The 27,632-nt window shown below is 42.6% G+C and overlaps 1 protein-coding gene across 5 annotated transcripts in view; it reads left to right on the top strand.

The window, feature by feature from the left end:
* FYN (FYN proto-oncogene, Src family tyrosine kinase) overlaps nucleotides 1–27,632 on the top strand; it is a 211,743-nt gene that overhangs the window by 92,247 nt on the left and 91,864 nt on the right. For 4 of the 5 annotated variants that reach the window (XM_043439103.1, XM_043439098.1, XM_043439100.1 and 1 more), the window contains one exon: nucleotides 3,016–3,085. The gene's annotated coding sequence lies outside the window, so the exon portion shown is untranslated. Of the gene's footprint in view, nucleotides 1–3,015; nucleotides 3,086–3,372; nucleotides 3,392–27,632 lie in introns of those variants that run through there. The other variant, XM_043439099.1, reaches the window with a different exon arrangement.

The raw sequence follows: 27,632 nt of genomic DNA, 5'->3' as shown, positions 1-27,632 counted from the left end.
CTACATCATTCCTGTGTATGAAGCAAAATGACACCAGAGCCATGTATGGGTTTATGTTATATAATGTGAAGTGTTAGTCACTCAGTTGTGTCCGACTCTTTGTGACCCCATGGACTGTAGCCCACCAGGCTCTCCCGTCCATGGAATTCTCCAGGCAAGAGTACTGGAGTAGGTTGCCATTCCCTTCTCTGGGGAATCTTCCCAACCCCGGGATGAAACCTAGGTCTCCTGCATTGCAGGCAGTCTCTTTACCAACTGAGCCACCGGGGAAACCCTGGGTTTATATAACATCTATTTGCTTTCCTCAGGAAGGTCTCTAATAAGTACCAGTGATATGTAAAAGTAATGTGGGCAGCTGCCTAAGCTGCTAGCCCTTTAAATCTTTTCCCAGAGCAGCTGTCTCTCTCCCATTCATTCATTCATTCATTCTCTATCTGTCTCCAAGTTATTGGCATGCATCCAGAGCAGATTCTGAGAGCCTCAAGCTTTTCCTTATTTACCCTTCAGTAATTACATATCACAGGTTGTTTGCTCTATGAGAGTCTGGGGCTGAGCAATTAGTTTCCCATTGTCTTTGCAGGAAATGACATCCATGTGACTTCTGCAGAAGGCAACTGTTGACCACTCTAGTTAAAAGAATTTGGAAAGCATTCAGCACTTCCTCTGGTTGATCATTCAGACTGGCTGATTGGGAAAGCTTTTGGAAATGTGCAGAACGAATAATGGTTGACAGAACCCAAAATACTACTGGGTCAGGCCCTGAACAAAAGAAGCCTCTGAACTGTTGCTCTGGTCTCTCAATGCACTGACTTGTCTGGGGCCCTTCACTGTGTGGCTCAGCATGGTGCTTCGGCATTCTATTCCTTTATAATACTTACTGGGGAATGATCAGTCAGGAGGCTTTCCAGCTGCAGATAATTGACTATCCAATTTAAGGAGGTCTGTGCAATATGAAATTTATTGAAAGCCCAGTAGCTCTGCAGACTTTAGGGTTGACTGAATGCAAACACCTCCAACTCTACTTTCCTGAGTTCCTTCTGCCTTTGCATCCTCTGTGGGCCAAATTTATCTTGTTGGAGCAAGATAGCTGCAGAAGTCCCAGACATCACATCCCACACAGCATTCCAAAGGAGGGACTTTCTCCCAGAAGAATGAGGAGAAGCTCCCAGCAAAACATTCTGCATCTGTTATTGGCCTGGATAGGAACACATGCTCAGTCTTGAACCAGTCACTGGCAACAGGAATGAGTTTCCCTTAGATCAGTGGATCTCAAACTGTAGCATGCTCACAGGTCACTTGGGATCTTGTAAGACAGCTTCCAGTTCAGTAGGTTAGGGGCAAGACCTCAGAGCTGACATTTCTCAGAAGCTCCCAGGTAATGCTGACACCGCTGCTGGGCACGCTGCAAAGCCTTAGACCTTGCAGGTCCCTCCCCCTAACCCCAGCTGGGAGTGCCGTCACCTGCCCACAAGGACTGTGGCTGGAGAAACATGGGGGATCTGTTAGGAGGAAGGAAGAGGGAATGGCCCCATGCAAATAAAAACTGTACCAGAGATACCTGTATCCAGTGCATAACAAGAATGTTACCTTTAAAACAGGAGCCGTGGAAATCTATGATACAGCAGTAGAAACAAAAAGTACTTGCAGTAGGAAGTGTGGTGTGAGAGCACCTACAAACACCTTATTATTTATTTATTCTTGAGGTTGTATACATTGCCATTTTTGAAACAAAAGATTAAAGTCGTGCTGCTTTCTTGATTCTCATTCAGCTATTTTTATTTAATGCCATATAGCTAATGTGACTCACAGGGAACGAGTTCAGATGAAGTGGATTTACATACCCTTAAGTTTAAAAGAGTGTGCCAAATCTAGCCATCGTTCTTTGAGTGGCTATCTGATCATTGTCTTAGTTACTGGGGAGGGAGGGTACACCCCCACTCATCCTGTGAGTCACTTGACATGATGTCAGGGCATGGAAGACGCTGTCTGTCAGTGGTGATTTTCTGCCAAAGCAAATGGTCACAGTGCCCTTATACATGGTGTTCAGTGGAGAAAATCATTGTGCTCTCTACATTGAAAAGGAAGATCTATTTTGTTATCTTGTGTGTGGGGGGTGGGGGGCGGTGTTCTTGGCAAAAGACACACAGGAATCCTGAAGTGCTGTAATTTGGGGAAAAAGGCTGTTAAGACTGAAGGACCAGCGTTCCTCCTGGTCACAGACTCAGGAGCGCCCAGAGTGGAATATGCTGCCAGGTGTTGAGTAAACCCACCTGGGTGGTACCCAGAGGGACTGCCATCTCCAAAATCACATGCAAAGATAGCACTCTGTGAGGGAGATGGAGTTTTACTGCTCCATCTGCTTGACCCGCCCACTCTGAAACCACAGCTTCACATCTGTGAGAACTGTGGGAGGGCAGAGCAGCTCTTACTAACTGTCCTCACCTACACAGGTCACCAAAGTGCCTGTATTTAGGGAATTACCGGCCCTGACACCTTCAGAGATTCTCGGCTCCTCTGGACCAGCTGGGGAAAGCTGCTGGGCTCCAAGCTCCAGCAAGGCAGGAACTGTGCTCATATCACATCAGTGCCCCATGGATAGGCAGGATGACTGAATAGGAAGATGGTCAACCCCACTGACCATAAATAGAAAGAGGAGAAATAAATGAGGGGAACATTTTGTTGTGTAACTTCAGTAATTTATCAGCTAAAGATACAATGTTTAGGTGTCCTGTCCACGTATTTAGCACCTCAAGGACTGCCAGTTAGAGATGAAATAATAGTAGCTGATCCTGTGTTCTACAAGCAAGGTGGCACTGTGATTCATCAGCTGGGTCAAAGGATGTTGACTGAATGTCGTCCTACTGTGTGCACTGTGAGGCATGCCAACAAGAGTTTGGTCCATGGATGGGTGCCCAGAATAGGGAGGACATTGTGGTTTCCAGAAGGGAAACACAACATATACGTAATTGCTTCTGCCTAATGATGCATTTTTCCTTTTGTTGTGGTATTTTTCAGGACCAGTCCAGCAGCCGTATTAGAAGACATGTGGTATATATAAAGTTTGTGATCGTTGGGGGAAATTTTGGTAAGTGTCGCTGCCTTTATCTCTGATGCCTTGTGAAGGACATGGTGCTTATAAAGGGAAGCCAAGGCTTTGTCTCTGCATGTTTTAAATCTGCTCTGCACTTGACAAAATGGATTTTATAATTAAACGTGACACTCAATTGGTGTTTTCTGAGAGTACGACATTTTTTCTTGTCATTGCTGGTGTTATTAAGCCGTATGGGGTTTTCTAAGATATAATACGTCTAGATTTTAGGAAACCTTCCAGATGCGGGATGAAGAATGCCCTGGACCATTTAGCTTATGTTCTAAGCCACCCATGGAATATGTGAGTAATTAACTTGCAAACCAAAAGAAGTGAAAAATGTTTTTAGGTTTCCAGAGCAGAGCGATCCTTCTGATCTATTTGTTGAAATGAGAGAGAAACAAGCAGTTAGCTGCTTGGGGAATGGGACATGAAAGGGAATTAAGAATCCAGCATGCCTCGTCCCAGCCTGGGACCAGCAGAGCAGTGGTCTGAGACCAGGAACATTAAATTCAGCAGTCACCCAGAAGACCTTGCTAGCAGTAGTCAAAAGGACAGGAGGCATGGGTTAAAACTCAAGTTCTACATTTACCATTTGTTATATAACCTCACTGAGCCTCAAAACCCAAGTTCTACATTTAGCATTTGTTATATAACCTCACTGAGCCTCAGTCTCCTCATCTGTAAAATAAGGCATATACTACCTACCTCCTAGGGTTGTTGTGAGAATAAAGCAAGCTACGTAATTCAGGGACTCTCAATAAAGCCATTTTTTAAAAATTTATTTTATTGAAATATAATTAATTTACTGTGTTGTGTTGATTTCTGCCATACAGCAAAGTGATTCATATATATATTCACATATATATACATTCATATATTTTTTTGTGTATATATGCAATTCATGGAGTCGCAAAGAGTCAGATATGACTGAGCGACTGAACTGAACTGATCATTCATATATATTTTCATGTATATATATATATATATATACACATTCATGTATATTTTCATGTATATATGTATCCATGTATATATATATATACATACATTCTTTTTCATATTCTTTTCCATTATGGTTTATCACAGGATATTGAATTTAGTTCCTTATGCTATACAGTAGGACCTTGTTGTTTATCTGTCCTATACATAATAATTCAAACCTACTAATCCAATCTCCCAATCCCTCCCTCCCGCTTGGCAACCACAAGTCTATTCTCTATGTCTGTGAAAAGCAGTTATTCTGGATAACAGAATACCCTTGTTTGGAAACTGGACCTTTGCCATTGAGGTCAAGCCAGCAAAAGGTGTGAGTGTCTTACAGAAGAAGAGATGTTGAAGAGGGGCTAGTCACCCCCTGTTTGCTATCACAAGGGACGTCACAGCTGGTCACCACAGTCCCTTCTCCAGCGTCCACTGCATAGCAAGCAGCAGGAAGCCTCAAGACATTTGCCTTCTTCTCTCACCCTGCCAACCCGTTCTTAAACCAGCTTAGCTAATTTAACTCCCCTTCCTGCTTTGCAGCCAGGTGTGGTCACATTGTTTTAGCTTTGTTCAGTTTGAGAGCTGATGTTATTTTGAATCAAAATGATGAGAAGAGAAAGATAGGTCAGAAGGAGATGGTACCCTTGGTTTAGGTCCCAGTTACCATGTTGAGGCTCTCATTTCCAAACCTTTCTTTGGACTTTTTTGTCTATGCTTATTATTCAGGCTTCACAGAGGTTCAGTTACTGGACAGAATTTTTTTTTAACTGAAGTCCATATTTATTCACATTTCCTAAGTTTTTAAATTTTATTTATTTATTTATTTATTGAAGGATAATTACATAATTTTGTTGGTTTCTGCCAAACATCATCATGAAGGGCAGAAATTTTTGAGCTTTGACTAAAAAAATCTGGCTTTAGGGTGGGGCCCTTTAACGGAAGTTGGGGAGAATGAAACATGTCACTGAGATGAGCTCATGGTTAAGATTGGGTGTCCAGCGGTGACAACCCTCCAGTTTCAGGGCCTCAAAGAGATGGACATGGCCTCAGCAGTTGTCTCGTCCAGTCTTCCATTAACCAAAAAAAAAAGGACTCATCTCCAGAATTCTTGACAGAGGGGAGTTCACATTCTTTCAGAGATGGGGTTTGCTACTGCACAGGGAAGCTTTCTCCAATTAAAAAGCAATTCAGGACACAGGGAAATTTAAAGGGGTGAGAAAACTGTGCTAGCTTTGACTGTACTGGTATTTATACAACTGTAGGCCTTTGTGAAAACTCACATGGCTGTACAACAGAAAGGGTGAATTTTGCTATAGTTAACCAAACCTTAATTTTTTTAATGGGGAAAAGAACGAGCAACTTAGACAAATACTTGGACATTAGCTAAATTATTACAAAGAAAGAAAAAGGGAAGGAGAGGAGGAGGGAGGGAAGAAAAGCTATCTAGACCTTCTATTGATCTACAATGTGTGCTGGAGGGAACAGGACTTGGTCTTCTTCCTTCTTCTTTTCAGTGTCTGGACAGTACCTGGCCTGCAGAAGGCCTGTGCTGAGTATTTATTAAATCATCGAGGGCCCTGAGTCACTCTCTAAGCAGATGGAGACAAGCTCACTTACTTCCCCACACACCGCCCACTGGATATTTGAAGATGCTCTCCTTCCTCATTCTTCTTCTCTGGGCTGGGTTTAAACTGTCTTTGTTCTTTGACTCTTCATCTCCTGATGTGATTTTCCTTTCTCACCCTGCCCGGCGCCTCTCCTGATTTGCTCCCTACAAGTGGTCTGGGGCTAAAATCACAGCCTCTGAGGGGATCTGGATTCCAGAAGGAATACAGTGGGTCCCCACTTCTGTAGACGGTGTTAATACACAGCAAGCCTTATCCCCTTCCTTACTAAGGGCTTGGTAACTGGATCGTGAAGGATTTCTTACCAGTAGTCTTCTAAGAATGGAGCTCCTAAAAGTAGGGAGGCTAGTGGTCCATCTGAGAGATCAGGTGGCAGCAAACCCAGCCTCATCAGTGTCTCGACTGAAATGAAGCCAGGTCCTGCCCCTGGTTTGAGACAGCAGCGGTGCTGTTTATAAGTCTTTCTGGGCAGTACTGTATTACAGGTCCCACTTCTTCACCATGAGTCATAGCAAGTTAGAAATTCTGAAAATTAAACTTATAGGTGCCTTGAAAAATCTAGACTTTTTTTTTCCCCTGGCAATGCCAGGGGAAGATGTATAAATAGGTAAATAGAGAGCAGTAGTTCTCAACCAGGGTTGTTTTTGTCCTTGCAGAGGACATTTAGCAATGTGTGAAGACATTTTTTGTTGCCACAATGGGGGAGGGTGGGTATGTACTATTGGCATCTAATGGATGGAAGCCAGAGATACTGCTAAAGACCCTAAAATGCACAGGACACCCCCCTTCTATACACACACACACACACACACACACAGAGAAATGATCCTGCCCAAGATGTTAGTAGTGCTGAGGCTGTGAAACCAATATGGAAATAATAATTTTTAAAAAATCAATGTCTAAGGTACTCATTATTTTGAAGGTTTAAATTTTTTTTAATGTTTTGACATTTAATTAAATGTAAAACATAAAGAAGTTTGTTCAAAGAATCACAAATCTGAAAGGGCTCCTAAGAGGCTACATCACCACGAACTCCGAGCCAGAAATGATCTAAATGAATTCAGACAGATGGGTGTCTGAAGACATATACTGAGGACTGTCAGCTAAAGCTGAAAACGAGACTCACACAACTTGGTCCCGGCATTCACACAAAAGAGATTGGCTCGTGTTTTAAATTTCAGCCCCGGCTTCTTCAGATGTGTTTGTCTTCAGATGACCTCTGAGATGAGGCGGTATTTCAATCTGGGTTAGCCCATCCTTTTGAATCAAGGGTGTGATTCTGGTGTGATGAGAAATGTGCTTTGGGAGGAGAGAGATCTCATTACAGATGATTGAGATTGGGTATTTTGGTACTCAGGCCTGTTTATTTGCATCAATTTCCTAGTGACAGTACAATCTGGCTTAACTGGGAGTCGTCGTGAGCTTGTGTAGCCCGATATGGCTACATTTGCCGAAGCAGGGAGATTAAAGCAGCATATGTCAAGTTGTGATATAGGACAATCCACTTGAAAAGACTTTAATTATAGGGCCTATTTCGGGAGGGTAACTGTGCTTTTTGTGAGGTGTATTTTGGGATCTGCTAACCCAACTTCAAGGCCAGTAATATCTTCCCAGAAAGGGTGTGGTTATGTGCTCGTTGCCTAAATATTTTCTTACCAAAAGCTTTGGTATTTGGTACTTTCCTTCGACTTTACTCCCCTTCATTTTTCTTTTCCTGATAATCTTTCCTCTTGCAAGAATGCTATGAAAATGCATTCTGGGAAGCTGGAGAAGAGAAGGATGAAAGATCTCATTTAGATGGCCAAGTCCAGAGATTTAGGGATGTTACATTATCAGTCTGCTGTTTTTAAGACAAATAGAATTTGGAGGAATGCCCCAAAAGTAGTAGTAAGCAGAATCATGGGAGACTATAAAAACGACACTTTGGGGGAAAATATTTTACTGTATGTGTCTATAGCAGAACTACACACTTACAACTACTGGTTTGCAGCACACCTTTTCCAACCCATGGGTAATTCTTGTGGGCCATTTCAGTGTTCTTTGGATAGTGACCGGGAGTGAGTTACCTGGTTTCACTTTTGTTCTTTGAGATTCTTGCCTTTTCCCAGCCCTGCCTCTGGTGCCTCAGGTGAATCCCTGTGTGTGTGTGTGTGTGTGTGTGTGTGTGTGTGTGTGTGTGTTGTGCAGGGGGTGGGGAGGGTGGGCATTGTCTTCCTGCCTAGCTCTTCAGGTGGCTCCCACACACTAACCTATGTGAACCGCAGCCCCATTCTCCCCTTTATCAGTTCAGTTCGTTCAGTCGCTCAGTCGTGTCCTACTCTTTGCAACACCATGAACCACGGCGTGCCAGGCCTCCCTGTCCATCACCAACTGCCGGAGTTTACTCAAACTCAAGTCCATCGAGTCAACAATGCCATCCAGCCATCTCATCCTCTGTCGTCCCCTTCTCCTCCTGCCCCCAATCCCTCCCAGCATCAGTGTCTTTTCCAATGAGTCAACTCTTTGCATCAGGTAGCCAAAGTATTGGAGTTTCAGCTTCAGCATCAGTCCTTGCAATGAAAACCCAGGACTGACCTCCTTTAGGATGGACTGGTTGGATCTCCTTGCAGTCCAAGGGACTCTCAAGAGTCTTCTTCAACACCACAAAAGTTCAAAAGTGTCAATTCTTCGGCGCTCAGCTTTCTTCACAGTCCAGCTCTCATCAGGGCGCATACAGATTGCGTGCAGCAGCCTCTCAGATGCCCTTTGCCCTTTTGTGAGCATCACTGGAAGCTTTAAAGAACAGAGCGGTATGACAAGTTGAAAGCCAGCCCTGTGCATGCTGGCCCTGCTCTGGTGTGCATGAGAGCAGGTGCATCAAGGTTGAGCAGATGCATCAACCTTGTACTGTTGATTTTTTAAGTAATTCCCACAATCAGTTATCCCTTGCTCTCTAAGAGAAGTGTTCTGTCTCCAGGTCAGTTTTGGCGCCTTTACTGTTAATCTTTGAAGTAATTCCCACCATCAGTTATCCCTTGCTCTCTAAGAGAAGTGTTCTTCTGTCTCCAGGTCAGTTTTGGCGCCATCCTAAACCAGCCTCTTTGAAGCTGCATTGAGGCTGCCCTCCTGCTTGCCTGCCCCAATAGCTCATGTACTTAGAATCCACTCTTAAAATTCAGTGTTGTGTGGTTGTTACCTCCAGGAACACTTGTAAACCAGAATTTCCCACTTATGGAGGGAAAACATTTTCAGAACAAGTAGCTGACAAGTATTCTAGTACATGACTTGAGAGCTGACATTGTGTCATACATCTCACCTAGGATCCAGGTGATAGGACCCACCCACCCCCCAAGCCCTGCCCCTAATTGGCAGGGCTTGTGAATGCACGTGATGATACCATTTGCATAACCCAATTAGGTTCATAAGAAACTGCCACGCATTTGCTCCTCCAAAACCACTTCTTAGGTGGTGGAGCAGGTGCCATGCCCAGATAAAATCTGATGCTCAGAGACTATAGCCTTAGTCTCAGGCAGGGGGCATTTGGGAGTGCAGACATGTTTATTGTCCTGCTCTCAAAGAGAAAGTAACTAGTGGCATGTGGAGAGACAGGGGTGGGGCAGAGGTGGCACCTGTCCTGCCGTGAAGCCTGCCCAGTGAAGAATTGTCCCCGATGCAGCATGCCGTGCAGCCCTGCTGAGAGGCACTGCTCTGAGGCTGAGTGGCTGCTATACACCAGAGTGGGGCTCATACCCACTCTCTCAATCCAAGGTCTCTATGTCCCTCTCCACGTTAGAGGCATCACAGAATTCATTCCCACTTCTTTGGGAGCGCGCACTGCTCCCAAGTGAAATTGAACTCAGAGTAGCTGTTCCTTGGATTGTGCCATTGCTGCTACAGCGCCAGACCTCCGCTGCAGCATCCTGCAGGGCAAGCAGCCTCTCTGGGACCTCAGTGGCCCAGCCGAGCAGCACCCTGTGGCTGGCATTCCTCTGTCTATGCCCAGCGCAGGTGGAGAGAAAGTATGTGTGTATTCTCTTTGGAAGAGATCAAAGAGGATGCTCCACCCAAAGCCTTTGATCTAGTCTTACTGGCTTACAAACCATCCACAGGGGCAATTAGGTTTCAGTGTTAGGAGTTTCTGATATGATAGCTTAGGCTTCCTGTCTACCTGCTGCAATTCTACAGCCTGTTGGAGCTTTGTTTAAAATTTGGTTTTGATGTCGACCAACAAAGAAGCCAAGACAGTGGCTACATCAGTTTGAATGAGCACACATGAAAGTTGATTAACGTGGTAAAAATAAAACCATGTTGAATGAAAAGGCACACAGTGAAGCTGACTTGAATATAAACGTTGAAGGGGTTATGCAAAGGGGAGGAAATGATAGCATCTTATCTTTTTTTTTTCTTCTTTCCTGGCTTTCCCCCCCTTCTGTCTCTTCCAGATTCTATCTCAATTTTTTATTTTGAAAATTTTCAAACGTACTGGCTTGGGAGAATGATATTCACACATTAGTCTATATTTGCCATATTTACCTTCTTTATCCCAATATATGTAATATATATAATTATATGTAACATGTAATATATGATATATAATATATATTATATGTAGTATATGTTATATAAATTTTGCAAAACCATTTGAAAGTTGCAAACATCTTGACCCTTTGCCTCTGAATAGTTCACCATGTATCTCCTAATTATAAGGACTTTCTTCTACATAACCACAATACTATTAGCTAATAAGAAATAAAACAATAATACCATAATATTATATAATACTCAGTCCATATTCAAACTTTCCCTGTTGTCCCCGGCTGGCTGTGCTATAGAACATCCTGCCTTCCGAGCTTGTCTGTTTCTTCACAGGGTTATTTAACTTGCTCCTCACTTCCTGAAAATTGTGAAGTCTAGAGGCTTGATATTAGAGGCAGGTGAAACCTCTTTTGGCAAGAATTCTTCATAGGCGGTATTCCATCCTTGACGTTACATCACATCAGGAGGCAGATGATGTCAACTTGTCCATCATCCGCAGCGCTCAGTCTTATCTGATAGATTAGGTGGTAACCAGACCGCACCAACGTCCAGAAGCACTTAGAGTCAGTAAGGCATCTGTGGGCTGGTACCCGGGTCCTTTGTCAGCATCCTGCCCCCACCTACCTTTCATTCAGGGATTTGAGTATTAGTGAATAATCCTAGCTTGCATCGACTATCACACTGGGATGGTGCCTAATAGTTTTTATCCTTTGTTTTCACTTCATCAGTTCTTTATAGTGAATGATCTGGGCCTTCATATTTTTCAGTGATGACTTTTAAGCCACTTCCTTGGTAGTCAGCTCGATTTTGCTGTGATAATAGATTATGCCAAACATTTTCCTTTCTCAGCTTCAGCATAGGGAGTAAGTTGAGCAGAGCATGTACAGCGCACCAGGACCACACAGACTCCTTACCTATAGAACTCCTTTCACTTTTCTTCCCTCACAACAGCTCAGACTAGCAAGCAAAGTGACTTGTTCAGGGTCACCCAGCTCCTGCAGTGGAGCCAAGATCAAGCAGATGTGTCAGAGTTTCCCACTCATTCGTGTTCCCTTTGACCCCCAACCCTGGCTGTGTCTCCCACCCTACTGTTCTTGCCTTAGATGAGTGCCTGCCTGACTGGTGGGTCCATGAACAGGGAGGTCAGTGAGGGAGGTGCTGGAGAAACACCTGCCACCCTAAAAGGGCCAGGTGTTACTGGGTTTCTGACAGATGTGGCTCAGTACCACCAGAGATCTCCATCTGTGTGTTAACCATTCCAACTTTTTAATGTTGGCAACTAATTTATGTATTTTGATACTCTTTCAGCCAAGTCCTCAGTTTTCCCCACCAGCACGGCTGCTGGCTGAGACTGTCTTGACTCAGCCTGGCTTTGCTTAGAAATGGAATTCATGGTTTGTCTGTTTTTAACACCCTTTTTAAAACGGGTATTACTATTCTTGAGATGGGATGCTTTTTTGATTGGGGGGAGTGTTTGATTTTTGAAGAGGGGAAGTCGGTCTTCAGGGAAGTTTTCTTTAATTGATACATGATTATAAAACCTTCATTTTATAGGATTTTCTTTTTCACTGAATCAACACAGTTCATTATTGAGCTGCATGTTCACACAGATGGTTTCAGAGAGCTAGAACAGATATGGGGTGGGGATTGGGGAAGGGACAGGTGCTCCCTGATAGGCCGGACCGCTGGCTGGCTTCCCTGGATCGGAACAGGGGAGATCGGGCTGTTCAGTTTCTGGGGATCAGCTCTCCACGTGCACACACACAGCAAGCGAGCAGCTCCTCAGACATAAACACAGACACGCTAACAAAAATGGGATTTCTTAACTAGTAGGTTAATAGCACAATCATAGATGTGTCATTTGCAGCTTTGAAGGAAAGCAAATACACTTCCCTCTGAATATCATCTGTAGAATTTTTTTTTTTTTCCAAAATGTTCTCCGAGTCCTTGCAGGGCAATGAAGTCTGTCTGTTTCACCCATCGTGTACTCCTTGTTCTCGTGTTTATTTAACCGTGTTAAGGAGTCACAGAAGAACCTGCAAACTTGTTCCTATGAGAAGAGCTGAAGCGGAACTGACAGATAAAGAGCAGCACTTCTCAGGATGGGCCTCAGTTGTTGTAGTGCTGCTGAGGGTAAAGACCTATTAGGTTAATTCTAATTGTTCCTAGCAGAATGACTCCTGAGTTGGGAGTGATGGGGATGCTTGCAGGTAAAGACCTCCTCTGCTCCTCATGCAGGAGCTTATTCCTGCCCTCCCATTTTACCAGATTAATAACCTGAGGCACAGAGAGGTTGAGTCTTGTCCAGGTCAAACCAAATAAGCCTGGGTCTTTTGTGATTGTGCCTCAGGTTTCCTAAAGCTAAAAATTTCAGTCAAGTAGTGCTTCACCCCTTTATCATCTTACTGTCAGCAATGTTTATTTCCCCTCCATAACCTAGCTTACCACCACCAATAATGTTTAACAAGTGAAGAAATGAAAGTCCAAATCAGTGTTGTTCAGACACAGAAGTAGAAGGAGCATGTGTAATTATAATTTTCCAGTAGCCTTGTTGAAAGAACGTAAAAAGAAACAGGTGGAATTAATTTTGATAGTGTACTTTAACCTAATAGATACCTAAAGTATTAACATATCGCCATGTAATCAATGTTCAAAATTACTGGAATTTTTTATAGCAAGTCTTTGAGATCTCACTGTATACTTGACACTTTAAACAGTACATCTCAATTTAGCCATATTTCAAGTATCCAGCATGGCTAGTGGCTCCCGGTATTGGGCAGCATGGCAGTGTGGTGGCCCAAGGTCATACCTAGCTAGATTCTTTAATTTAAATCTCTTAAGAAAAACTTCAGCAGCTTTTTTATTCTCCCCCTAATCTGAGGCCACATATTTCTGTCCTCTTTGTGTCACTTTTTCCCCAGCTAACTCTAATTACAGGGGATGCTTGGTTTGCCCATAACCGCAAGCTCAGCAGTTTTCCACCAGTCCTGGCGGCTGGTGAGACCAGCACACTCTGCCTTGTAAATGATAGTGTGAAGCATTCTTCCAAATTTCTCCACAGCAGTTTCCATGATTTCCTTTCTCTTAGGAATAGCTCAGTGGAATTTTGCAAAGCCAGGGAGATTTTTTTCAATGCATCCTTTCTTAAAGACCCATTCTAATCAATGAATGATTCTTAAAATATTTGCTGCCTAGTAGGCTCCCCACGACCTCAGCAGACCAAAAAAGCATTACACATTTTTTATCTGTTCTTATAGTGAGATACCTATGTTAATTCATGATGGCTTATTTTCTTTTTGAACTAATCAAATATTTCCCCAATATACCAGTCCCATTTTGAGCATTACTTACAAAGAGACTGAGAGCATTATTTGCAGTAAAGCATTAGCAAAAATCAGATTCCGTTTCCACTCAGTGTCAAGTCTCTGGCCATTGACCCCATTACTTGAAGTATTAGCCTGTAATACATGCCAGAAACAGAAATGTCAGGAGAATGGTGACAGGCTCCTGGAGTTTGTTATGATGGACTTCCCCCAAATAGAAATCCTGATTTGTACAAATTTAAATCATAATACAGGAGATCCAGGTTCGATCCCTGGGTCAGGAAGAACCACAGGAGAAGGGAATGGCTGTCCACTCCAGTATTTCTTGCCTGGAGAATTCCATGGACAGAGGAGCCTAGCAGGCTGTATAGTCCATGGGGTCGCACAGAGTTGGACACGACTGAACAACTAACATTTTCCCTTTTTTATCCAGGAAAAAGATCGTCCCCTGTTCTTAGTTAGAAGCCAGCCCTCCACATCTTCCAAAATTCTCAGTTAAGAATAGAGAAAATAATATATTATCCTGTGGCCTGTCCACTAATTGAAGAATGGCCCCATAAAACCAGATAAGTACATTTCCCCTGATTTCGTGCATGCTGTCTTCTTTAGATTTTGGCTTGGTGTCCATCTCTCTTATTCACAGACCCCCTGAAATCTATCATTTAAAACACTTCAGGTGTAAGGTTGCATTTAGAATCAGAACAATAAGTTGCAAGGGCTGTTTCTTCTCATTCAACTACTCTCCTGTAGCGATGCCCACTTTGACTCCCAAATCACAGTCCTCTTGTTCCCTCTGATTTGAAAGTATTTTTGTCTTTGAGTGGATATCTTATGTTCATTTCAGAATGTCATTTGGTAGCTACATTTCTGCTAAATAACCAGAAATTATAGTTGACCCTAGCCAAGAAGCTGAGTACCTAGATTTTGCTTCCAAGTATGGTGCTGAGTAGAAATGTTTTCATTTCATCTTCAATATTAATAGTAGACTGAGAGTGATGGATGGGCCTGGATATGAGAAGAAGAAAGGAAATGTAGATTGCTGTGGCAGACCATCATCTACTGAAGGGATTCTTGATCTGGGGTTTTTATCAGAACCACCTGAGAAGCTGTTAAAAATCCTGGTGCCCAGGCCCGGCAGTCAGAGCCCCTGAAGACATGACCTGGGAAAGTATATAAGGACCATCTGCTCTTCCTCAATTGCATTTGTTGTGAAAATTAAGGGAGAATTTTACTATATGAAAATTATACCTCAGTGAACTTTGTTGTTCAGTCACTCAGTCCTGTCCGAATCTTTGTGAGCTGATGGACTGCAGCACACCAGGCTTCCCTGTCCCTCACTATCTCCCAGAGCTTGCTCAAATTCATGTCCATTGAGTTGATGATGCCATCCAACCATCTCATCCTCTGTCACCCCTTTCTCCGCCTGCCCTCAATCTTTCCCGGCATTAGGGTCTTTTCCAGTAAGTTGGCTCTTCACATCAGGTGGCCAAACTTACTATCCTAAAATACATGCATACATTGAAATTTTTGATACCCACCATGGAGAATATTTTGACCGTCACATGCTCTGGGGTCTGAAGATAAAGCTCACAGTTGAAACAATCATTCATCCTCTCAGTCAGCATTTAAAGGTCATTGCCAAGTGTCATTCCTGCCCTGGGGAAACAGAGACACAGCACATTTCCCGAAGCATTTTGTATTATGGATGAGATCAATATCCAATATCTGGCATCACCAACTTGATTGACATGAGTTTAAGCAAGCTCTAGGAGTTGATGATGGACAGGGAACCCTGGCGTGCTGCAGTGCATGGGATAGCAAAGAATCAGACACAACTGAGCGACTGAACTGAATGTCCAACAATTACAACGCAGAGTAAAGTGTAATGAGTGTATCTGCAGAGCAAAAAGAGAGACGGAGACCCGCAACAAACATATACACACATTCCCAGTCCTGCCCCATTGCCTTCTTGAAGGTGGAAGGCGGTAGGCAGGATTCACAGAGAGGCCAGAGAACTTGAGTAAAGAAGTAAAGAATATTCTGCCTCTTTTGCAAAGGAATGGCTCTCAAAATTTGGTTCTAAAGTAAAACAAGGTCTTTATGACATCATTTGTCTTTTAAGGTGATTCAGCAGCCTTTGATGTGATTCAGTTTGTTTATCCTGATCTATGTTGTCCCAGCTCAAATCACATGGCTGACACACGGTGGGCACAGTGGGTGTGCTGAGTTGAATTGATGCTTCCAGTAGTTTAGCCTTTCCTCTGACAAACTGTTAAGACACAGTAGTATCCTAGGGAGGGCAATAATGCCAGTATATAATTTTCAAAATAGCACCCAAGTTACTTCTCCAAGTATTATTTCTAAAAGACTAAAAAAAAAAAGTTGCTCTTAAAGGAGAGCACATTAAGAATATGTGAGTAGTTCCTGCTGGTACATGTCATGGTGTGATTTTTATATTTTGGGAACATTCACTCTTTTTTCTAACCTAATTTTTACTCTCTCTCATTCTTAAATGTATCTGAGTTTTTGGAAGAGCAACTGGGCCAAAAAGCCGATTGATCATGGCATTCCTTACTGAGTCTGTCATTAGTATAAACAGAGAAAACAGCATTGTATTTTCCTAGATATTGAATACTTTTTCAGGATTTGGGGAGCAGAAAGTATTTGAGAGTAGCTGTTGACACTGCATTGAAAAAAATACAGCCAGTGCTGAGGAGCCTACTTACCTAGTGTAACTGTTCTCCCTGCACATTTTTGCAGCTTACGTGCATGTGTGAAGCCTATGGTCAGGCTCCTCTGTCCATGGGATTCTCCAGGCAAGGATACTGGAGTGGGTTGCCATGCCCTTCTCCAGGGGATCTTCCCTACCCAGGGGTTGAACTGGCATCTCTTATGTCTTCTGCATTGGCCGATGGGTTCTTTACCACTAGCGCCACCTGGAAAGTCCCTTTTGCAGCTTATGTCCCAGTTACCACCACTGATTACTTTGATGCTGCAGAGCTTAACAGGGAAATCTGTGACCTGACCTTCCACCCCTGGTATAACATGGAAGGACAAGATTCAGCTCACATACTGATTTGCTCGGAAGGCAGTATTTCTAGAGATGGCCGTGTGTGTTAGAATTTTTTGCTGTTAGTCTGCCTGCTTCCCAAGCCTAAAAGCAGTGTGCACTCCAGCCCTGTTCCATTAGATAACCATTCTGGTTGGGAAGAAAGTAGATGATGCCATGGAAGCTGGGCCTGGGGTATAAAATGGCAGGATGGGATTTAAAATCACCTCGGCTTGTGATTTAATCTAATCGCTCCACTGCTGACCAGCTGTAGAGTCTTGGGCAAGTCACTTCATCTCTGAGAACCTCACTTTCTCATTTCCAAAATGGCAGTTAAAGATGAAAGCAGATAAGAAGCATGATGTTAACACGATGCCTAGCGCTAATACTTGCTTACTCTCTGTCAGGTCTGTTTAGTTCCCCTTGTTAACATGCATATCAGTTTGATCATTTTCTTGCTTAAAAACTTTTCAAGACTCGCCTTACCCTCTGCTGAAGACCTCAACACTTTAGCCTGGCATTCATGGCCTTTTACCATCTGTCTGTCCGACCTTTCTACCACATCTCTTCATCTCATAGCAAAACCAAACCACCTCTGTGCCCTCACTGGGTCTCAGGCACTCACTATCTTCTTGGAGTGCCCTCTGCCCACCTCTTAAATCTAAATCCAGTCTAAATCCAATGCTAAATCCAAGCTCATCTTTTTTTTTTAATTGAAGTGTAGTTGATTTACTGAATGTTGTGCCATCTCTGCTGTACAGTGGAGTGACTCAGTTATACACATATATATATTCTTTTTTTAATATTCCTTTCCATTACGATTTATCCCAGGAGACTGAGTATAGTTCCCTGTGCTATACAGTGGAACCTTGTAGTGTATCCATTCTAAATGTAGTAATAGTTTTGCACCTATGCAAGGCTCATCTTAAATGCCACTTCCTCCTAGTCCCTCAGACTGGAAAATTCACCTCCTTGTCCAACCTTGTCTTTCTCATCAGAGAGTTTTTTTCTCTGGTGAGCCTTCTCTTCTTTTTCACAAGGCCTACTACAGATGGCCATCTTCTCTGTGCACATGCATCCCTCAAGTGTCTTTGTCTTACAAGGACACCAGTTCCACTGGACTAAGGCCCTAGCTTTAGGACCTCATTTAACCTTACTGAAAAGACCCTGATGCTGGGAAAGGTTGAAGGCAGTAAGGGAAAGGGGAGACAGGGCATGCGATGGTTGCATGGCATCATCGACTCAATGGGCATGCGTTTGAACAAACTCTGGGAGATTTGAAGGACAGGGAAGCCTGGCGTGCTGCAGTCCATGGCATCCCAAAGAGTCAGACCCAACTGAGGAACTGAACAGCAACAACTTCGGTATAAGCTCTATCTCCAAGTACAGACGTGTTGGGGATTAGGACCTCAGCATATGAATTTTGAAGGGACAGGATTCAGTTAGTTACACATGGGTATAAAATCCCAGCTGGATCCTTTGAGGGAGTGTGTGTGGGAGTGTGTAATTTCCCTCTGCTACTGGCGTTCTTCTCTCCCCTCATTGCGGAGGACCACAGAGAGGCAGCCACTGCGTTGTTCCCCTGGGTCTCTAGCCTTGGCCAGCCCCAAACAGCTGCTCCCCCGCCATCTCGCCCCACAAAGAGCCCGCTTCCGCCCCCACCGAGGGCTCCTGGAGACCTGCAACGCCTCACATAGCAGTTCCATCACAGCCCCCTCAGCCAGCCAAGGAGAACAAGAGAGAATGAGCCCAGCAGGAAAGGGAAGGAATTAAGGGACCGAAACAGAAGGGTGACTCTTTTGTCTTAAAGGAAAGAAGTGAAGCCTTTCCTTTCACTTCTCTGTTAAACATTGTTCATGGGCTTTTTTTTCCTCCACATTTCTCAGGTCTGAAAACCACTGAGGCACCCCTTAGCTCTACAAGTTTAGACAGTTGATAAGCGATGTGAGAGACTGCAGTCTAATTGGGTCCTTCATTAACCCACCCCTGACTTACAGAGGGAGGTGATTTGGTTACAAACCGTTTTTACTCTGCTAAATCAGGGGTTCCACGTGCTGTCATCTGCTTGCAAATTAGCTGGAGGCACAAGCTTTGCATTATGCAAAGTATTTATTCTTGCAGTTAATATGCTGGAAAGTGTGGTTTCACACTTTTCTTCTGATACAAAGGTTCTCACCCAGTAGTGAACCAGTCACCTGGGGAGCGTGTACAAAGTGCCAAGTCCATCCTTCCTCCTCCCCACCCCCACCCCATGAGAGTGTAAGTGTGAGAATGAGAGGACGGGGCCTCCCTAACCCTACCCTGGAAACCCCAGAGTCATTGCTTCTTACTTTATTACTTCCTCAGAGATTTCTTACTAATTTTTTTCAAATATAGGATTCTTTTTTTAATTCTTGACAAAACCCAGGAACTAGTTTGTTTTTTATTGTTTTACGATGGAAAGCTTCAACTTTATAGAACATAGACAGTGTCACATAATGGACCCCCATGATCACCCAGCTCCAGGGATTATCCACGTTCTGCTATTCTTGTTCTTCTGTGCCTGGATTATTATTATTTTCTGACTAATTCAATTTTATTTCCTAGATAAGAAAAAGAGTGTAATCTGTGAACTAAAAGTTGGTTACATGTCCCTGCAAGTGTTTCCCCCACTTTTCTACATTTACTCCTCACAGCAGTCCCAGGCATTGTTACCCACATTTTATAACTGTGGAAATTGAAGCTCTCAGAAATCACACACCTGCCCAGGCTCTCAATTAGTAAGTGCTCAAGTAGGGTTCACTCCCAGAGTGAGGCATCTGAGAAGTCTTCTTTTCCCCCTAAGCCACACCTAAGAAGAATAAGGACCATAAAAAGTAAGTAGGTCCAGGTTTCACATATGGACAGATGTACAACTGTATGATAAAGCAAATACCAGTTAATGTTAATATCAAAAGCTAGATGGTGTTTGGACATTTGGTGTAAAATCATTTAAACTTTGTGTTTGAAGTTTGTCACAATAAAATAATGGTGGGGGGGAAGAATTTCAGCAGAAGCAGACTTTGTCTTTCTCATCAAGTAGGACATAAACAAGCTAGTTTCAGATATCCATTTTATGGATATCTGTTCAAAAGACACAGTTTGTAAACTTCTAAAAATAGCAAGCCAGTGATAGAAATTACTTGAAAATGACCTTATCACCATTCCCTGGTGAGATCTTAGAGTACTCAGAAAACTGGATGCCTTAATTGTGAGAAGGACATGATGATAGACAGTTCTCCAGTTCTGGTCACTTAGGTGGGATTCAGTCATTTACCCAAAGCGACATTTTGTATAGTAACATACATCCTGCATGTTGTAGCACTTCCTTAGCGCAGAAGGACATAACTTTTTTACACTACTTCACAAACACAGCCACCCACACCACTCTACCGTGGGGTACAGGCCCTGCTTTGCTTGGGGAGCTGGCCAGGAACTGCTGAAGGCACAGAGACCCTGGGAGTACAGCCAGCAGCCCTCTCCCATTCCTCCAGGGGAAACTGTGTCCCAGCAGCCAAGGCTTGGCTGCCACTTGCATTACCCAGCCTGCCCCTTAGCACTCAAGGCCAAGTGCTCTGAGCCCAGGGAGAACTCTGCCTTTCTAGCTTGAGCCTGCTGTGGATGAAGGAGCTGCCTAGTTATACAAAAGCTATGTACCCAGAATCCTCACACACTGCAAAACTATGATCATATCAGGGAACCAAGAAATTTCAAGTAACAACCTAACTCACTGATTTCCAAAATTCCAATTGAATCTTGAGGTCCATATGACTCACTGATGTTCGTACCATCATACCATTCTCTTTTGATTATACTCTGAGTAGAATCGAAAGCCCTCAAGAGGTAACTGTCTCTTGTGTTAAGTACTCCATCAGTGTCCTTCATCCTGAGGTGTCCAGACAGTACAGGCTACAAGGAAGAGCGAGGTTTGTTATTAGACCTGGACGTGAATCCCAGCTTCCACCGTTACTGGCTGTGAGACTTGGAGAAAGTTGCTTAACTCCTCTGAGCTCAGCTCATAGGAATATTGTAAGGTTTGAACTCAGATACAGGTATGTGAAAGGGCTTCCCAGGTGGCTCAGTGATAAAGAATCTGCCTGCCACTGTAGGAGATACAGGAGATGCGGGTTTGATCCCTGGGTCAGGAAAATCCCCTGGAGAAGGAAATGGTAACCCACTCCAGTATTGTCGCCTGGAGAATTCCGTGGACAGTGGAGACTGACAGGCAGCAGTCCATGAGGTCTCAAAAGAGTCGGACACGACTTGGTGACTGAGCGCACACGTGTGTGTGAAGTCACCCTGCATGGTCCTGGGCCCTCTGAGCACTGGTTTCCCTTCGCTCACATCTGTATGATATATTGTATGAGATGGCTCACATCCCTGTTGCTCACTGCTGGTGCGAATACACTGTGTCTCTTCCCGTCCATGCTTTCATCATCTAAAAATGGATGCCTGTTCTCCAGGATGCTGCAAGTGTGTGTACTATCTAACTGCCCCTTGGGGTGCTCCATCACATTGTGGGGCACAGGACGATCCTGAGGATGCAGCCCAGAAAGGGTGAAGGCTGGCAGCAGACTGGAGGCTGTGGGATCAGGTAGGGAGGGCAGTGGAGAAATGATCAAAGTGAGTCTAGAATCAAAGGTTGGCATTTTTGAAAACAAAGATTACAGCTTGGGGGCTTTGCCAAGGGTGACCCCCATGGGGTGTTAGTTATACCACACCAAGGAGGTGGATGCTTGGACTTCCGGTCACTTCCCCACAGAAAGCCTAATTGCAGCCTGGATCCTTTGCACCTCCTTGGCAGGGGGTGGGGAGTGAAGGGGGGCTCCTAGGCTAGGGATGGGGAGACTGCTGCAGTGTTCCTGCCTGCACTAGTGCCTTCCTCCTGAGAATGATTGCCATTATTATTTCATGTGGTCTTACAACCGGGAACGAAGAGTTTGCTCAGTTATGCATAACAGACATTAAATCTGTTGCCCAATTTGCAGTCTAAACTTGCTTGTGGACCTTCCGTCCTTGCTGGTTCCTGCCTGCTACAGCCATCCAAGCACTTGGGACGCATTTTCTTTCTTCCCCGAAGCTGCGAGGGGCCAGGAATTGGGCTTCCTTAAATGCAAGCAGATGGAAGCGAGCAGGAGTGTGGAGGCAATTAGAGGATTTCTTCCTCCAAGCAGTACGGGCTTGCTCTCTTTGGTGTGTGGCTGTTCTTGCTCATTTTTATTTTCCATTTGGGTTTTGTCAGCCTGTCAGCTGTTTTTTTTTCCAAGCTGTGTGTTTTGCTGCTGGTTGTAGGCGCATGCAAGATGGGGTGACTTGGTTGCTTATTGTTTGAAATCAAACTTTCCACACCGAGGTATGGATAATGCATGATCATGATGGTGATGTCTGTGCTTCATATTTGTAAAATATTCCGCAGCTTAAAGAGTGGTTTCACATACATCACCATTTCATTTGGCCTGGGCAGAAATTCAGATTGAAATGACGGCTATGCTCACCCCGCTGGAGTTTTTCTTTGTCTCTGTGCTTTCTTGGTAGTCATACACAAAGGGGAGGGGAGTAGATTGAAAATTGAAGTCTGTTGCTTTGTTTTCTCTTTCTAGCTTCAGTCAGTCACTTACATATTTTTCAAGCATTTTATGAGCACCCGACTAGATTCTCTGGTGACATTTAAATAACTGTAGCAGACAGCCCTTGCCATCAGGGGATTTCCAGTTGAGTTGAGAAAAGAAGACCTAAACTATGAGTTTAAGCGACAGTGCCCAGCACACAGAGGGCATTGAGTAACTAGGTGTTGGATGTGTGAGTGAATAAATGAATGAATGGATGATGCAACCCACCAAAGTCCTGAAGAGCAGGAAGAGCTAGGGAGGAGGGGATGAGGTTAGTGGCCCTCAGTGGGATGGGACACGGAGGGTACAGCAGACTCGGAACACCTGGCTGCCAGGGCGAGAGAACAGGATCTCCTGCATTCTGAATTGCCACCCTTAGTGCAGCTAAATGAGAGCTGGAGATGCTAAAGGAAACCACAGAGCTGTAGACTGTGAAGAGTGAGCAAGGAAAATGTAATATGGGACAAGCAAGAAGGAGGGAAAGAGGGAAGGAGGCCAGGAAACAAACGGGAAGAAAGACGTTGCTCATCAGTTGTCAGAAAAAGGGCTGGGGAAGTCACTTCACCTTAAAAGTCTTTCTTCTGGTTTTAAGAACCTACTGTATTGCAGCCCTGTAGTAGGAACTAGGAGAAGGTGATGGAAGAATTGAGAGAATCAAAGAGATACAGGATTTGGCCCTATCCCTTAAGAGAGCCTGCCATGCTCAGGAAATAGTGAAACAAGGTGACTACCCCACCTGCTGGATGCTGGGAGCAAGCCACGGAAGGGAGAAACTTGGAGACCAGTGTAGCCTGAGGAGCTGAGGAAGGCTCCTTGAAGGGGGAAGATGGGCCAAGGCCTGGCTCTTGGAGATGCAGAAACTACACAGGCAGTTGTGTGGAGATGTGTACCATCATGGGTGGAGCTCATGTTGGGCCAGTGGGAGATGCTGGAAGAGGGGCAGGGCCCCTGGTGTGGAAGGCTTGGAAGGCAGGCTGGGAAAATTGCTGAGCAAGGGAGTGACATAGAGGCAGTAAGTGGAATTTTCTTCATGCCCAGAATTCTCATTAGTGTCCTGCTGCCCCAGATGCTGGGCTGGGTTCTTCACTGTCCCCTGCTGATGGTGTGAGAGTAAGCTAAGGGAAGGAAATGCCTCCTTAGGTTGGCCATAAAACCTCCCAGTCTCTCCTGGGCCAAATACGACCTCTCCAGTGGTAGAACAGGAGTCATCTCTAGTAGAGCTGTCAGTAGGACACTCTTCTTAGTGGCTATTTTAGGTGCCGTGGAACTGGACTGAGTTTGTGTTTTAGACCTTTATGAAGTCTATGAAGTTTCTTTCATTATGATGAAATTTTAAAAAATAATATCCATTCATACATACCCCTGATATAGAGGACTTAGGAAATAAATTACAAAGGACAAAAGTCACCTTTTATTCCATCACACAGAGACAGTCCTGCACATTGTTCATATGTTGTTCAATGTCCCTTCCTTATATAAATTTGGAAATTATTAAAAATAATTTATTTTTTTAAATAATTTTTTTCTTATTTTTTAACTTGACAATAGACCATGAGTATTTTTCTAGTTCAGTATTTTTCAGTATGATTCTAGTGCTGCATCCTATTCCATTGTAGGAATGTACCATAATTTATTTGATCAATCAGTTAGGAAACCATTCTCCTATTTTTGCTCATTTTGGTTGTTTCCAGCAAATGAGATTGTTACATATTTTTAAAAACAGCATCATAATGTGATATTTTCAGATAACCTATTTTCATTAAGTGAATTGAGCAGACACATGCAAATGAATGTAGAATGTTCCTTATGAAGTTTTTTCTCACTTCTAGTGTCACTTCATCAAAAATAGTTAATCAACCCCTGAGTGGAAGAGCATTACATGTGCTATAGCATACTTCTCTAAGACTGTAAAAACATGAGCTAACCAAGCCCCACGCTGATAGATATACCTGAATATAGAGTAAGAGTTTAGGGGTCCCAGTTGGAACAGATAGTTCTTAGAATTTAAATGTCCTTCCATGCTTGATTGTAGTGAAATTACAACAACAACAAAATTTTTAAGTAACCCTCAGTATTATCTTCACATAGATAAAGGGCCAAGCGTTAAAGAACTTTAACCCCCTCTCTGTACCTACTTCTTGACCAGTGTTTAAGACACCGATCTTCTTCCTGATATAGGACACTGTTTGGAGGGCTGGTTCTGCTGACTTTATTACAAGCTGCATAGAAGAGAAGTTGCCAGCTTTATTTTTTCTCTGAGGCAGAGTTTGATTTACAGAGATCTGAAACTTCCTGCTTGTGTTTCTTTTCCAGTAATATGTGTGATTCACCACAGTTCAAGGTAACCACGTCTTATAAAGCCTCACTTTTTTCCAGTGGTATTTTTCTGTGGGAAGCCTAGAATAGAGAGGAATCCTATATGCCTTCCATGATCTCATATTCCCTGCCTCTCGGAGTTTTGCAGTATAATTAGATTACTTGTTTTTCTTAATTATTTTTAATCATCCAATGCTGAAGAGGAGGAGGTGAAGGTCAAGAAAAAATAAGCTGTGTTCTATTTTTTTAAACATTACTTTGTATGTTGCTGGTGCATAGGAACAGCATTTTTCATATTGGACAAATTACCTGGCAATTTGCTAAAGCCTTTTATCAATTCTAATAACTGACCTCTAATTCTCTTAGATTTTCTAACCAGTCATATCCATAAATAATTTAAAAATTTTCCTTTGCAATCTTTATTTATTTTTTTTGCCTTACTACTCTGGTTGGGACCTGTAGCACAGTGTTAAAAAGAAGGAGGGCAAACACACATCCTTAGTTTATTCCTTAGTTTATTCCACACACTCTTAGATTTAAAGAGCAGGCTGCTAACATCACATCCTCAATGCTAACATCACCATTGAGGATGATGCTTACTCTTGGGAATTGGTTAATTCTTCTTACTAGTTTAAGAAAGTTCCCTTTTGATCCTAATTTGCTAACAGTTTCTATTTTTTTTAAGTCACAAGTAATTGGATTTTATTCCATGCTTTTTCTGTGTCTGTTTATAAGATTATCAGGGTTTTCTCTTTTAATCTGATAGCACGGAAATCACTGTTGTCAATTTTCTAAAGTTAAACCATCCTTGCATTATTGGTAAAAAAATCCAATGGCCATGATATATTTTATAGACTGGGGTTGAGTTTGCTAGAAAAATTTTTACGATTTTTTTGTTTGTATTTATATCTGAGATTGGCCTGTAATTCTCCTTTTTTCCTACTGTCCCTGTCTGCTTTAGATACAAAGGTTATACTAGTGCTTTTCTGTTTTCTGTCTTTGAAACTTGCCTCTTTTTTTCTGTAAAACCATCTGAGCCTAGTGTTTATTGGCTTTGTCTTCTTTGGCAGAGGGACGCGTAGATTTTTAAATGATGAGTCAAAAAATTTCTCTGAAATCTTTTATTTCTTAAACTTAATGAGATGCAATTGTTCATAGAATGTTGTTATTTTTAATCTCTGCTGAACCTGTAGTTACATTCTCTCTTTCATTCCTATTTCATTTCATTCTCTATTTCATTCTTTTCTGTGTTTTTCTTGATCAATTTTGGTGATTTGTCTTTCTTAATTTTTCAAAGAAACATCTTTTCCTTTGTTAATCCTTCCTAGTGTATCTATATTTTCTGATTTTATTAATTTTATCCTTTGTTATTCCCTTTGTCCAGTTTCCTTGGATTTACTGTCTTCTGGAGCTGGATACTCATTAATCATCTATCTTTTTTCCTTTTTAAGATAAGATTTAAGTATTTTCCCCTAAATACAACTTTATTAGAATCTGACAAGTTTTATTATGGAATATTTTCATCATCACTCAGTTCTAAGAATGTTATAATTACCACAGTTGTTTATTCTTTGATTCATGAATTATTAGCAGTGTCATTCTAAATCCTTAAACAAATGAGAATTTTTAGTAATCATCTTGTTTTGGCATCTAACTTAAAAATTTTTCTTGTTGTCAGAGAATGTTGTTAGTATGATACTAGTTTCACAAAAATTTTTGAGACTTGGTTCATAGTCTAGTATGTGATCAATTTTTTTGAAACATTCCATGAAATGTTTTTTAAAAATGCATATTCTCTGGTGGGAGATAGAGTTCTAAATATACCCATTAGATGGTGCCTCTTAATTTCATAGTTCAAAGGTTTTATATACTTAATCAATCACTAAGAGAAGTATTGTTAAAAATCTCTCACTGTGTTTATAACTTTGTCCTTTTGATTCTGATGATTTGCTTTTTACATGGTTGTATCCATTTCCCAGAAAAAGTATTGAAGAACTTTTCACTGGCATTGTCCTCTTTGTCTCAGAACACAGATTCCTTCCTTAAACTTCTAGGTTAATCCAACTTCTCAGAAGCCTTGCCCCCAAGGCATTCATCTTCTGATTACTTTCTTAGCTTCAACACTGGGATATTTCAAGGGGATAAAGTATCATAAAACCATAGAGCTGCTATGCTTGAAGGAGACTTAAAATTCATCTAGTTCAACCAATATCTTTATCCAAATTCTTCTAGAAATCTCTAGTGTCAAGATACCCTCTACCAACTTTGGGAAGTTCTCATTATTAAAATGAGTCATAAGAAAATATTCCTTCTTTTAACCACCCATCAGGTTTTTAAAGACTGCTTAAAATTTATTCTCTAAGCAAAGCAATTTTCATTTTTTTATTAGTTTTTCCCCATATAATTCCCTATCCATCTAATATCTTAGTTTCTGTTTTATGGACAAGTTCTGGATTCTATGCAGTCATGGCTTGAGAGATTTTCAGATTTCACACACACACATATGTATGGGTATGTGTGTACATGTGTTTTTAAGGAATACTTTATTGGATAATTTTTAAGGAAACCCCTCAAGAAAAGATCTTACATGGAGGTCAAAACCCACTGACCTCAGTATGTAATGATTTCTCTCTCTCTCAAGGGAGGCCATTGTGATGAGAGACCATGGCTCTTGCATATTGTTCCAAGCATGTGCTTAATGCAAGAGTGTGTGCTTAGAATCAAGGCCCATGTGGTTCTTTTCTGAAGGCCACACTGCATAAGAAAGGAGAATAACACACAGGAGCAAATTTCCTGTTTAAAAAAAAATCCAACTTTGTTTACAAATTAGCCGGCACGATTTCTATGTTTCTAATGGAGAACCCTTCCACTCCCTTTCTGAGGGAGAAGGAAATGGCAACCCAATCCAGTATTCTTGCCTGGAGAACCCCCATGGACAGAGGAGCTTGGTGGGCTACAGTCCATGGGGTCGTGAAAGAGTCAGACCCGACCAAGGGACTAAGCAACAGCAATGGAGAACAGGAGGAAACTTGCACTTCATTTGCTGACATAAAGTAAGTGTTGGTTTGGAAGTCCAAGTTCACAGTTTATACACTGAGGGAAGGT

Source organism: Cervus canadensis, chromosome 20 (assembly GCF_019320065.1).
Source record: "Cervus canadensis isolate Bull #8, Minnesota chromosome 20, ASM1932006v1, whole genome shotgun sequence".
NCBI classification, from domain to species: Eukaryota; Metazoa; Chordata; class Mammalia; order Artiodactyla; family Cervidae; genus Cervus; species Cervus canadensis.
The sequence above is the reverse complement of the archived record's forward strand: the minus strand, read 5'-3'. Positions and strand labels throughout refer to the sequence as shown.